This window comes from Felis catus, chromosome X (genome assembly GCF_018350175.1).
Source record: "Felis catus isolate Fca126 chromosome X, F.catus_Fca126_mat1.0, whole genome shotgun sequence".
Taxonomy (NCBI): domain Eukaryota; kingdom Metazoa; phylum Chordata; class Mammalia; order Carnivora; family Felidae; genus Felis; species Felis catus.
The window spans coordinates 93,320,525-93,334,270 of record NC_058386.1 but is presented as its reverse complement, the minus strand read 5'-3'; the positions used below and the strand labels follow the sequence as shown (position 1 = coordinate 93,334,270).

Below are 13,746 nucleotides of genomic sequence, written 5' to 3'. Positions count from 1 at the left end.
TCAGCACAGAGCCCGATGTGGGGCTCGAACTCGGGAACATTGAGATCATGAGCTGAGCCGAAGTCGGACGCTCAACCGACTGAACCACCCAGGCTCGCCTAGGATATCATTTAAACTGCAGTCAAATGATGGCTTTCCTCTAATATTGGGGGACACGAGGGCTAGGGCTCCTGAGCTGCAAACTGTTTCAGAAAATCGGTGCCACCAAGTATTAATGAACCCAAGAGGGCTAACAAATTTTAAAATAGAAACGACAGGAAATGGTATTTTTCACCATGCCCCGGACTAATTGTCACTCCACGGGACTTAACACAGGACATCACTTTTTGTCATGGAAAGTAGACCATGATACTTTTTTTTTTTTTAATTTTTTTTTTCAACGTTTATTTATTTTTGGGACAGAGAGAGACAGAGCATGAACGGGGGAGGGGCAGAGAGAGAGGGAGACACAGAATCGGAAACAGGCTCCAGGCTCCGAGCCATCAGCCCAGAGCCCGACGCGGGGCTCGAACTCCCGGACCGCGAGATCGTGACCTGGCTGAAGTCGGACGCTTAACCGACTGCGCCACCCAGGCGCCCCGATACTTTCTTGATACAAAGCATTTCCTGAATTTGAATTGTCTTCACGTACTTTTCTCATTTTATCAATGTAATGCTGTGTTGTCGAAGGACTAGGTTAAAAAATGGCTATCTGTTCAAAAGTTCGTAATTATTTTCATCACAATGAGTGTCTGAATGCCAAGCAGAGTTTGTTTTAAATAACAGAGTGAATGTATCCAAATAAAGAAAAGGCTGACACAGCAGTGCCCAGAAAAACTGAGTATGTTCTGTAGGGACCCTCTGAGTCAGAATCCACAAAGCAAAAACCGCTGCTCCCGAGAAAACGTGACTACTCTCCCTGCCCTCAATTTCTCACTCTGATGAGTCCTCCTGGCTCCCTGACCCTCTGCCTCTGTTTACTCAGTTATGGCTGGTTTCTTTTCCATTTTTTGCTATCTATGAAATCTTTCAAGACCCAGGTCCAAGAACACCTTTTCCACGAAGCCCTTCGTGGTCCTGTTCCCCGAATGGAACTTCTTCCTTTCATCTGCTTCTCACCTGATGCTTATCCTCTTTTGTCCTGTGTGAGAAATACATTTAAAAACAGATACACAATAACCCTCTATTGTATCCTACCAAGTAAGCTTCCGTAAGGGAGGGATCCGGGTCTCATGCATCTTTGTGTTTTCTCTGTAATGTTTATCACATAGCCAAGCATATTGTAGATTTTTATTTCTCTTAGGTTTAGTTATTTTGAGAGAGAGAGAGAGCACAAGAGGTGGAGGGGCAGGGAGAAGGAGGGACAGAATCCTAAGCTAACTCTGCGTCATCCATACAGAGCCTGGTTTGGGGCTCAAACTCACGACTGTGAGATCATGACCTGAGCTGAGATCAAGAGTCTTAAGCTTAACTGACTGAGCCATGCAGGTGCCCCTAGAGTAGATTTAAAAAAATTTTTTTTTGATGTTTATTTATTTCAAGGGAGAGAGAGAGACAGCTTGCGAACAGGGGAGGGACAGAAAGAGAGGGAGACCCAGAGTCCCAAGCAGGCTCCAGGCACGGAGCAGTCAGCCCAGAGCCCGAAGCGGGGCTCGAACTCACACACCGTGAGATCATGACCTGAGCCGAAGTCGGACGCTAACCGACTGAGCCACCCAGGCACCCCTAAATTTTTAATAAGTATTTTCAAGTGAAAGTCTTCACGCGTGTGGGTAATACAACAAATGACAGTGCTTTGGGACAAAAATGGCATATTTTCTGTCTTAGAATTACTGGATCAAATTCTTATCAAAACGTGAGATTCCCAAACTTCTGAAGTTTTGGACATCCAGCTCTGTTGTTTCCCAAAAGCAGGACATCAGGTCCTGAAAGGAGTCACTGGCTTAGGGTCGAAAAACAAGGGGTGGAAACCTGAGATGCTGACGTGAACACCGGTGTTCTAACATCAGTCTTCACTGCTTCTCCCCGGAGTCGTTCTTTTCTTGCGTGCAAGACTGTGTCCAAGTATATTCCTGTTTTGTTTGTACTGTTATTTTTTATTCAGTTATTTGACAAGGTCACAGTATATGCAAGAAAAAACTTGGTGGAAAATTCATAGTATCGATAGCCACTGTTACCAAAAGCTGCAGATGGAAATGTCTGTTTCTGGAGAAATTAATCAAAAGGGAATGAGTAATGTCCTGAAAAGAGATTTGTACTCTAATCCGTGGATTAGCGTTTGTCACATTAATGTAGGTGATTGGAAGAAATGTTAAAAGCTACAAGGTCTATTTTTTCTTTAACTATTTCCCACTGGAGATACAATGGAATGATACAGAACCTGAAGTACGATAAACATATATGAATTGACGGGAACATTTCCTGCTTTGATAATTTTGCATGGGGTGAGTCAAATGTCACATTTGTTGCCTTATGTAGGGGAAGAGTTTTTTTTTTTTTTTTTTTTTTAATGTTTGTTTATTTTTGAGACAGACAGAGACAGAGCATGAACGGGGCAGGGTCAGAGAGAGGGAGACACAGAATCCGAAGCGGGCTCCGGGCTCCGAGCTGTCCGCCCAGAGCCCGACGCGGGGCTCGAACTCACAAACTGTGAGATCATGACCCGAGCCGAAGTCGGTCGCTTAACCGACTGAGCCACTCAGGCGCCCCTGTAGGGGAAGACTTTTAACCTAACATGCAATTTGGCTGTAATAGGTGGATTGGCCTGGGGGGGTTTGAGAGCCCAGAGATATACTTAGACTCACTAATAGCCTAATGGGTCCACAATGGATATGTATCTATTCAGACTGGAACCAATATAAATTGTTGCTAAGTATCTTTTCCAACTCTTATATTTACATGTGGCAAATCGTTTACACCACATTACACAGTTGGGGGATAGTAGGAGTGCACTGACCAGAGACAGTAAAGTACATTGAAAGAATATGAATAATTAGAGATGTTGTTAATGAACTGGGTTATCAAGATTGACTTAAAATTTTTTTTCAAGTCTATTTATTCATTTTGGGAGAGACGGAGACAGTGTGAGTGGGGGAGGGGCTGAGAGAAGGAGAGAGAGAGAGAGAGAGATTGAATCCCAAACAGACTTCGCATGGTCTGTGCAGAGCCTGATGCCGGGTTCGAACCCACGAATCATGAGATCATAACCTGAGCTGAAACCAGGCTTAACCAACTGCACCGCCCAGGCATCCTTCAAGGTTGACTTCTTGAGAGTCCTCAACGTGTGACATCTGTATAAGCCCTGCATCCTTTAGGAGAAAGAGATGTATGAACTGTGCTCCTCAGAGGCTTTGCTGATCTGTGATTCCTTTTCATAAACGTAGTGTCTCTTTTTTGTCTCTTTTATAAGGAATCAGCTCATTTGTGTAATTGGCAGTTCTTGAGCTAACTTTCTCCAGGTTTCCTCAATAAGATGCATTCCTTGGGGCGCCTGGGTGGCTCAGTTGGTTCAGCATCCAACTTGAGCTCAGGTCATGATCTCACGGTTTGTGAGTTCGAGCTCCGTGTTGGGCTCTGGGCTGACAGCCCGGAGCCTGGAGCCCGCCTCACATTCTGTGTCTCCCTCTCTCTCTCTGCCCCTCCACCACTTGCGCTCTCTCTGTCTCTCAAAAATAAATAAACATTTAAAAAATAACCTCCATTCCTCCTTATAGCACAATGCTGAGAATTGGTGGAAATTAAATCCTCTATAAAAATATGACTAGAGCGTAGAGTGACCCAACATCTTCAAAAGCTACAACCATTCTGGAGGAATCATTAGCCCAACGCACAGATTACGTTGTCTTATTCTTTAATATCCGTGCTAGAATTCTTGCTGTCTCAAGCAAGACAATAAACAAGGGTTCACATCTTGATAAATGTTCTTAACCAAACATACAAACTTCCATTATGATAAGATTATTCGTTGCTCTACGATAGGGTTTGAAATACGATTCAGTTGAATTTGGCTCTGTAATGAAAATGCCAACGTGGCAGTTTCTTACTTCATTCCTTTTCTTGCCTTATTCCCCCTGTATTGTTAGTAGGTTTATCTCTGGAGAATTGCTAATTTAGTTGACTCTCTCAGCGTGATAGACTGGTATAGTTTTTCTGAGTCTCTGAAAAGAATATGATCTGGGTGATTAAGAATGGCTTGGGTCTAGGTCCTTCCATAACCCTAACAGCATGGTGACCACGCCTTAAAGTGGCAGTGTTCTTTAGTAAACAAGTTCCACTACAGCTGTTTGTTATTATTAATTTAAAACTAAACTAATTATGAATATTATCAATAGACGCATCATTTGCTCTTTATTAGGGTGAATGAAGACAGATGGCTAGAATGTGGGTAACTGGCAACTTGGTAAGTGGGGTGATATGAGTGGTGGGGAAAATAGATTATGTAAAACTGAGACCGACATGGTATATACAAGACACGGGGAGGAGACTTGTATAAGCAACATTCCTCTAATTTGTTGTTGTTGTTGTTGTTCAGTATGTGCTTGATTTTGCACAAGACAGGACTCACTGGGGGTAAAGCAAAACCCAGGCACTGATTACTTTCAAAATCTCTCTTGATTTTGGCAATAGATGTTTTTTGCTTGTGGTTCATTAAAACTGCATGGTTTTTTATGGAAATATTTAAACCCTCACAAAAGTATATTTTAAGAGAAAAAGACATTAACCCCCATGTACCCAGCATACTGCTTGAGTAATCATCAACGCAGAATACACCTTGCATCTTGTTCTATCTATTACCTCCCATCACATATTATTTTGAAGCAAAATCCAGACATGGTATCTTTACATCCAGAAGTAGTTCAGTATGGATCTGTACAGAAAAAAAAAAAAAAAAACCTTTTCGTAAACATGAAAAGAAGAAAACTATGACAACGAATGATTTTTAACAATAATTCCTTAATATAATCAAATGTCCAATCCGTGCTCAAAGTCCCAAGTTGTCACCGATGTCCTAAATTTATTTTTGTTTGAGTCCCCCTGTAAATAAGGCTCTTACAATGCAAATGAAAGATACGTCTTTAGACTCCTCTTCAAAAATTACATATTTCATTTTGAAGTAATGGTAGATTCACACGCAGCTGTAAGAAATAATAGAGAGAGATCCTGTGTTTCTTCCATTAGTAGTATCTGGCAAAGCTAGAGTATAATATCCTTAAGCCCTGACAGCCACTAATGTGTTCTACATCTCTATAGTTTTGTCATCTCAACACCGCGATAAAAATGGAATCACACAGGGAGTAAGCTCTTAGGATTGGCTTTTGTGCACACAATATAGTTCTTTGGCGATTGATCCAAGAAGTTGACTGTATCAATTGTGTGTTCATTTTTATTGCTGAGTACGGTTCCATGCAATGGACGTTAGAGAGTCGTTCGTTCATGTGCCCGTCGAAAGACATCTGGGTAATTTCCAGGTTTGGGCTATTGCGAGTAAAGCTACTATTGACGTTCATGTATAGATTTTTGCGTGAACATTAGTTTTTATTTTTCTGGGAAAAATGCCCAGGAGTGCATTTGATGGGTCGTATGGTAGTTGCACGTTTTCTTTTTCAAGAAACTGCCAAACTGTTTTCCAGAGAAGCTGTACTATTTTGCATTCTCACCTGTGAGGATTCTCACCTCCTCACAGGCATTTGTCACTATTTTTGTTTTAGCCATTTATTTATTATTTAGCCATAGGTGTGTAGCTATATCTCATGGGGTCTCAATTTGCATTTTCCCAGTGGCTAGCGATATTCATGTTTTTATTATCCGTATAGCTTGTTTGACTAAATGTCTCTTTGTCTTTTTACCTTTTTGGATTGGATTTTTTAAAATATTGAGTTTTGAGAATGTTCCTATATTCTAAAGACTTCTCTTCTGTTGGATATGTGGTTTGCAAATATTTGCAACCAGTCTCTGGTGTGTTTTTTAATCTTCACATCTTTTGATGAGCAAAAATTTTAGGTTTTCGTGAGGTACAGTTTATCAAATTTTCCTTTTTTTCTTTTTTATAGTTTTTATTCAGTTGATTTATTTACTTTGAGAGAAAGAGAGAGCAAGCAGGGGAGGGGAGGGGCTGAGAGAGAGGGAGAGTCGGATGCTCAACCAACTGAGCCTATCAGGTGCCCAACAAATTTTCCTTTTTACGTACATTTTGGTATTAAGTCTAAGGACTTCATACACAGTACTCAATCCCAAAGATTTTCTCCCATTTTGTGTTCTAAAAATTTTATAGCTTCCGTTTTACATTTAAGCCCATGATTAACTTTCAGTTAATGTTTGTATAAGGTGTGAGTGCTAGGTCCAGATTAATATTATTTGTTCTATTTATTATATACGATTTTATTATTTTATTCCAAGGAAGCGCATTTAATTTTGTCGAGCTTTTAATTTTCTAAGGTCATTTTGTGAAAGTATCTTCTTTCGTAGCATTTTTATTGAGGTATAATTCACATATTTTAAAATTCACAATAAAAATTACATTATGAAGTTTACAGTGCACAATATAGTGGCTTTTAGTATATTGAAAAAGTTGCTCAAGTATCACCACTATTTAATTCCAAAATAAAAAAATATTTAGTCTTCCCAAAAGAAACCCTGTACCCATTAACAGTCATTTCCATTCCTCTTTCTAGCCTCTGGAAAGCACTAATTTATTTTAAATCTCTATTTGTGTATTTCAGAAATTTCCTATATATGGATTCAGACAAATTTGACCTTTTGTGTCTGGCTTCTTGCATTTAGCGTGTTGTCAAGGTTCATCCATATCGTAGAAAGTATAAGTATATTCTATTCCTTTTTATGACCAAATAATATTCCACTGTATAGATATACTACATTTGTATATCCATTCATTGATTGATGGACATTTTGAATTTTTGGTCATTATGAACAATGCTGCTATGAATATTTATGTACAAGTTTTTGTGTGGACATGTTTTTAATTCTCTTGTGTATATAGCAAGGAGTGATAGTTCTGTGTTTAACTTATCAAGAATCTGCCAAACTGTTTTCCAAATTACCTATACTATTCTACATCCCCACTACTAATGTAGGGTGATTCCAATTTTCCCCTGTTTTTATTTTTTTTTAATCATAGTCATTCTAGTGTATGTGAAGTGATGTTTCATTATGGTTTTCATTTGTATTTTCCATACACATGTATACATATGTATATACGCACATATGTACATATATACATATATACATGTACATATTTATACATATACACATATATACATGTGTATACATGCACATGTGTATATGTGTATGTGTACATGCACACACATGTATATATGTGTATATGTACATGTATATACGTATATATGTATATACATATATATGTATATACCAAATATACATATATTTGTATATGTATATGTATATACCATATTTGGTATATGTCTATACCAAATATACATATATATGTATATACAAATGTATATACATGTATATACAAATATGTACATGTATATACAAATATACATATATATGTATATACATATATATGTATATACATATATACACATACATATACACATATATACATGTGTATACATGTACACGCACACATATATGTATACACACACACATATGTATATATACACATATACATGTACATGTATATATGTACATATGTATATATACATATATACGTGTATATATGTATATATGTGTATATATGTATATATGTGTGTATACATATGTATACATGTGTACATGTATACATATATATATGCCTATCTTTATGCCAGAACAATACAGCCTTGCTGTAGCTTTGTAGTAATTTCTGAAATCTGGATGTGAGTGTCCTCTGACATTGTTCTTGTCTTTCAATATTGTTTTGGTTTTTGGGGGTCACTTGCATTTCCATAGGAATTTTACAATTAGCTTGTCAATTTCTGAAACTACGGCAGCCAGAATTTTGATAGGGATTGCACTGCATTTGTAGTTTAACTTGGGTAGTTTTGCTTTATAACAATATTAAATCTTCCAAGCCTTAGACATGGGATATCTTTCCAGTTATTTATAACATGTATAAATTCTTTCAACGATATTTTGCAACTTTTAGTGGGCAAGTTCCCACAGTTTTGTAAAACTTACTCCTATTTGTTGTTTTTGATGCTGTCATTAATAATTTTTTTTTGAATTTCATTTTAGGATTGTTCATTACAAATGTATAGAAATACAATTCATTTTTGCTGACTTTATTGAGATATAATTGGCATATAACATCCTGTAAGTTTAAGATGTACAACCCGTGGATTCGATACCACTTACGTAGTGTGAAATGATTTCCACAGTATTGTTAGTTAACGCCTCCATCCCCCAACATAGTTATCATTTCTTTTTTGTGGTGAGAACATTTAAGAGCTCGTGTCTTAGCAAATTTAAGTATATAGTACAGTATTGTTACCAATAATCACCATGGCGCGCTTTAGATTCCGGAACTTATCCGTTTTATAACGGGAAGTTTGCACCCTTTGACCAACACCTCACCATTTCCTACACTCTTACCCATTAGGCTGCTGCTTTTCACTATGATGGTGGGGCTATTTGTTTTCAAGGTTTCCATGGTCCCGGGAAGAGAAGGATGAAACCAGGACAAGTTAAGATCCACAAAGTGTTTTGTTTTTGAATAAACAGTCCCCTGATTATTGCAAGCCTTTGGTTACTATTCAGAGTTCTGGAAAAGTTAATTTGGCACCTTTTGCCAATGTTTACCTTTTTCTTTTAACGAGGAGACAATTTTTGGAGGCTCATCGTCTGGCGTTCCTGCTGACATCATTCAAAGATTCATACTTTTGGCTATGGATATAGAATTGCTATGTTCTTTTTTTCATTTTCACTCAGTTCATCATATGTTTTGATTTCCCTGAGACTTTCTTCTTGACTCATATGTTATTTATTTGTGTGTTGTTTAGTTTCTGAGGGTTTGGAGATTCCCCCCCCCCTTTTTTTTTTTTTTTTTTTTTGATATCTACTTTGATTTCATTATGGTTAGACTAGATACTCTGTATGATTTCAATTCTTTTTTTACACAATGTCTATTTTTGAGAGAGAGAGAGAGAGCACTGGTGGGGGGGGGGCGGGCAGAAAGAGAGACAGAGGATCTGAAGTGAGTTCTGGACTGACAGCAGAGACCCCGAAGCAGGGCTCGAACTCATGAACTGTGAGATCACGACCTGAGCCAAAGTCGGACACTCAACTAATTGAGCCACCCAGGCACCCCAATTTCAATTCTTTTAAATATGTCTGTTTCATGGCCCAGTATACACTCTTTGTATGTGCTCTCCGGGGACTTGAAAATAATATGTGTTCTGCAGATATTTGGTCAATTGTTTCATAACTGTTGACTATGTACTGTTGGTTAATGGTATTCTTGAATTCTTTTATATCCTTGCTGATATTTTGGGTTGTTTTATGAATTGTCAAGAGAGGGGCGTTGAAGTCTCCAATTACAATTGTGGATTTTTCTCTTTCTCCTTGCAGTTATATCATGTTTTGCTTCACATATTTGTAGCTGTTGTCTGTTGCTTACACAAACTATGTGTTGTTATACCTTCTTAGTATAGATTGACCCTTTTGCCATTATACAGCGTCTCTCTCTGTTTCTGGTAATTCTGGAGTCTACTTTATCCAATATTAATATAGCTATGCCTGCATTATATTTATTAATGTTTGTATGGTATGCATTTCTGCATCCCTTTACTTTCAACTTGTCTGGACCATTACATTTGATGTTTCTTTCGTATGTAGGGCTTGAACTCACAGCCCTGAGATCAAGACCAGAGCTGAGATCAAGAGTCAGTCGCTTAACCGACTGAGCCACCCAGGCACCCTTAGGAAGGTTATTTTTAAAAAGGCATTCTTCTAACCCCTATCTTTTAGTTTTTTTAATGTTTATTTATTTTTGAGACAGACACAGTGTGAGTGGGAAAGGGGCAGAGAGAGAGGGAGACACAGAATTTGAAGCAGGCTCCAGGTTCTGAGCTGTCAGCACAGAGCCCGAGGCGGGGCCCGAACTCACGGACCGTGAGATCATGACCTGAGCCGAAGTCGGATGCTTAAACGACTGAGCCACCCAGGCGCCCCAAACCCCTGTCTTTTAATTGGCATGTTTAGACCATTTACATTTCGTCTAATTATTGTTACGCTAGAGTTTGAATCTATCATTTTATTTTGCTTCTGTTTTGTTTGTTTTCTTTTTTTTTTCCATTTCTGTTTTCTTGTTCTTGCATTGCTCTTGTTTATCTGAGCTATTTTTAGAGTTCCATTTTCGCTGACTTTTATGTTTTTGAGTGTAGATTTTTTGTGTGTGTGGATTTTTTTTACTTATTTGTGTTTTAGTAATCACATTACAGAAACATAATTTACCGCTGACTAATGTCATAATTCTACCAGTTCAAGTCAAGTATAGTAATCTTTTTTTTTTTTTTAATTTTTTTTTCAACGTTTATTTATTTTTGGGACAGAGAGAGACAGAGCATGAACGGGGGAGGGGCAGAGAGAGAGGGAGACACAGAATCGGAAACAGGCTCCGGGCTCTGAGCCATCAGCCCAGAGCCCGACGCGGGGCTCGAACTCCCGGACCGCGAGATCGTGACCTGGCTGAAGTCGGACGCTTAACCGACTGCGCCACCCAGGCGCCCCATGTATAGTAATCTTATAACCTTTTAAATCCCCTTCTCTCCAGTTTACAATAAATTGTCTTCAATATTTCCTCTATGCACATTTTGAAGCACACCAAGACTGCGTTATAATATATTCTTCAATCCATGAAACAGAATATATAAGGTACAAGAAGAGACGTAACATGTATTTACTTTTATTTTTGTTTATCATTTCCTTTCCACTTTCCTGATAGTTCAGGGTGCCTTATTTTATCATTTCTCTTCAGTGTAGAGAAGATCCTCAGAACCATTATTTTAAGGTTAATCTGCTGGTGACAAATTTTTTTGTTTTTCTTCATTTGAGCATGTCTTGATTTCCTCTTCATTCCTGAAGGATATTTAAATCCTTAATCCGTTTGGGTTAACTTTTGTGAGTGGTGTAAGATAAGGATCCGATTTCATTCTTTTGCCTGTGAATATCCAGGTTTTCCAACACCATTGTGGAAGAGACTATCACTCCAGAAGGATATGTTTCATTTGTTTCTCAGTAATTATTGCTTCTCTCTTGCTCCTTCGAACATTCTTCATTGTCTTCAGTTTCAGATTGTTTCTCTGTGATCTTAGCTACTTTGTCCCTCTGTTTTCTGTATGTCCTGTAAATTAGTAGCGGAAAGGAAAAGTTTATCAAGGTTCAATTTTCTTTTCACAAACACTGCAAAGGTGGTGGTGTATTTTTCCACCAAGGGGCTCATAATGGATTTCAGGTTGTTGTTATTGTTATTGTGATTATTTGTGACGTCAGGTTTCACCAGTGTTCAGTGCCTGGATCCAACAACTCATTAGTGGTTTTAAAATGATGATAGTCTATCCTTCTTTATTCACTCACTGACTGGAACAATTTTACAAGCAGAAATTTCCCCTCATCTATCATTTGGTTACTGAATAGTTCATTCCATACTCGAAGAGTAAGACATATATTTGTGTATTTTTAATTTGCCCATTGGTTTCCAAAATAATAAGTTGTTTCCCTAGTGGTGACCAATTTTATTATCATAGGCATACCTCAAAGACATTGCCGGTTGGTTCCAGATCACTGCAATAAAGCAAATATCACAAAGAAGTGAGTCAAATGATTTTTTTTTTAATTCCCCACTCTGTATGAAAGATATGTTTACATTATACTGTAGTCTGTTAAGTGTGCCATAGCATCATGTCTAGAAAAACCGGTGTACAGGTCTTAATTAAAAATATTTTAGTGCTGGGGCGCCTGGGTGGCGCAGTTGGTTAAGCGTTCGACTTCAGCCAGGTCACGATCTCGCAGTCCGTGAGTTCGAGCCCCGCGTCGGGCTCTGGGCTGATGGCTCAGAGCCTGGAGCCTGTTTCCGATTCTGTGTCTCCCTCTCTCTCTGCCCCTCCCCCGTTCATGCTCTGTCTCTCTCTGTCCCCAAAAAAATAAATAAACATTGAAAAAAATTAAAAAAAAAATATTTTAGTGCTAAAACATGCTAACCATCGTCTGAGCTTCCAGTAAGTTACAATCTTTTTGCCGGTGGAGGGTCTCGCCTTGCTGCTGATGACTGCTGGCTGATCAGGGTGGTGGTTGCTGAAGGTTGGGGTGACAATGGCAATTTTCTCAAAAGAAGACAGCAACGAAGCTTGTAGTGTCAATGGACTCTTCCTTTTACGGATGATTTCTCTGTAGCATATGATGCTATCCGATAGCATATTACCCACAGCAGAACTCCTTTCAAAATTGGAGTTAGTTCTCTCAAACCCTGTTGCTGCTTTAACAGCTGAGTGGATGGAATATTCTAAATCCTTTGTTGTCATTTCAACCATCTTTGCAGCGTCTTCACCAGCTCAAGATGGTGATTCCATCTCAAGAAACCCCTTTCTTTACGCCTCCATAAGAAGCAACTCCTCATCCACTCAAATTCTACCATGAGATTGCAGCCTTTCAGTCCCACCTTCAGGCTCCGTTTCTAATTCTAGTTCTCTTGTTATTGCCACCACATCTGCAGTTACTTCCTCCACTGAAGTCTTGAACCCCTCGAAGTCATCCATGAGAGTTGGAACCAACTTCTTCCAAACTGTTAATGTTAATATTTTGACTTCTTCCCATGAATCACAAGTGTTCTTAATAGCATCTAGAAGAGCAAAGTCTTTCCAGAAGGTTTTTAATTTACTTTGCCCAGATCCATCAGAGGAATCACTATCTATGGCAGCTATATTCTTACAAAATGAATTTTTTATTATTATTTTTTATTTTTTTACTTTTCTAAATTTTTTTTAACGTTTATTTATTTTTGAGACAGAGAGAGAGAGAGAGAGAGCATGAACGGGGGAAGGTCAGAGAGAGGGAGACACAGAATCCGAAACAGGCTCCAGGCTCTGAGCTGTCAGCACAGAGCCCGACGCGGGGCTCGAACTCACGGACCGCGAGATCATGACCTGAGCTGAAGTCGGCTGCTTAACCGACTGAGCCACCCAGGTGCCCCCAAAATGAATTTTTTAAATAACAAGACTTGAAAGTTGAAATTACTTCTCAATCCATGTATCAGCAGGCATGAAAACAACATTAATCTCATTGTCTATCTCCGTCAGAGCTCTTGGGTGACCAGACGCATTGTTTACGAGCAGTAATATTTTGAAAGAAATCCTTTTTCTGAGCAGTAGGTCTCAACAGTGGACTTAAAATAGTCAGTAAAACATGTAAACAGATGTGCTGTCATCCAGGCTTTGTTGCATCATCCACAGAATACAGGCAAAGTAGATTCAGCAGCATTCTTAAGGGCCCTAGGATATTTGAGATGGAAATGAACATTGAATTCAATTTAAAGTCACCAGCTGCATTAGTCCTTACAAGAGAGTCATCCTGTGCTTTCAAACTTTGAAGTCAGGCACCAATTTCTCCTCTTTAGCTATGAAAGTCTTAGGTGGCACCTTCTTCCAATATAAAGATTAAAGATCTGTTCTTTATGTAGCAACCTTCATTGATCATCTTAACTAGATCTTCTGGATTGCTCTGGATTAAGCTTCAGCTTAAGGAAATGCTGGGGCTGATCAGATCTTCGATCCAGAACACTAAATCTTTCTCCATATCAACAATAAGGCTGCT

General features: G+C 38.7%; 1 pseudogene; it reads right to left on the bottom strand.

Moving 5' to 3' along the window:
- Positions 1-12,467, bottom strand: part of LOC101099866 — a 66,967-nt pseudogene extending 54,500 nt beyond the window's left edge.
- Positions 12,468-13,746: the final 1,279 nt, after the last annotated feature.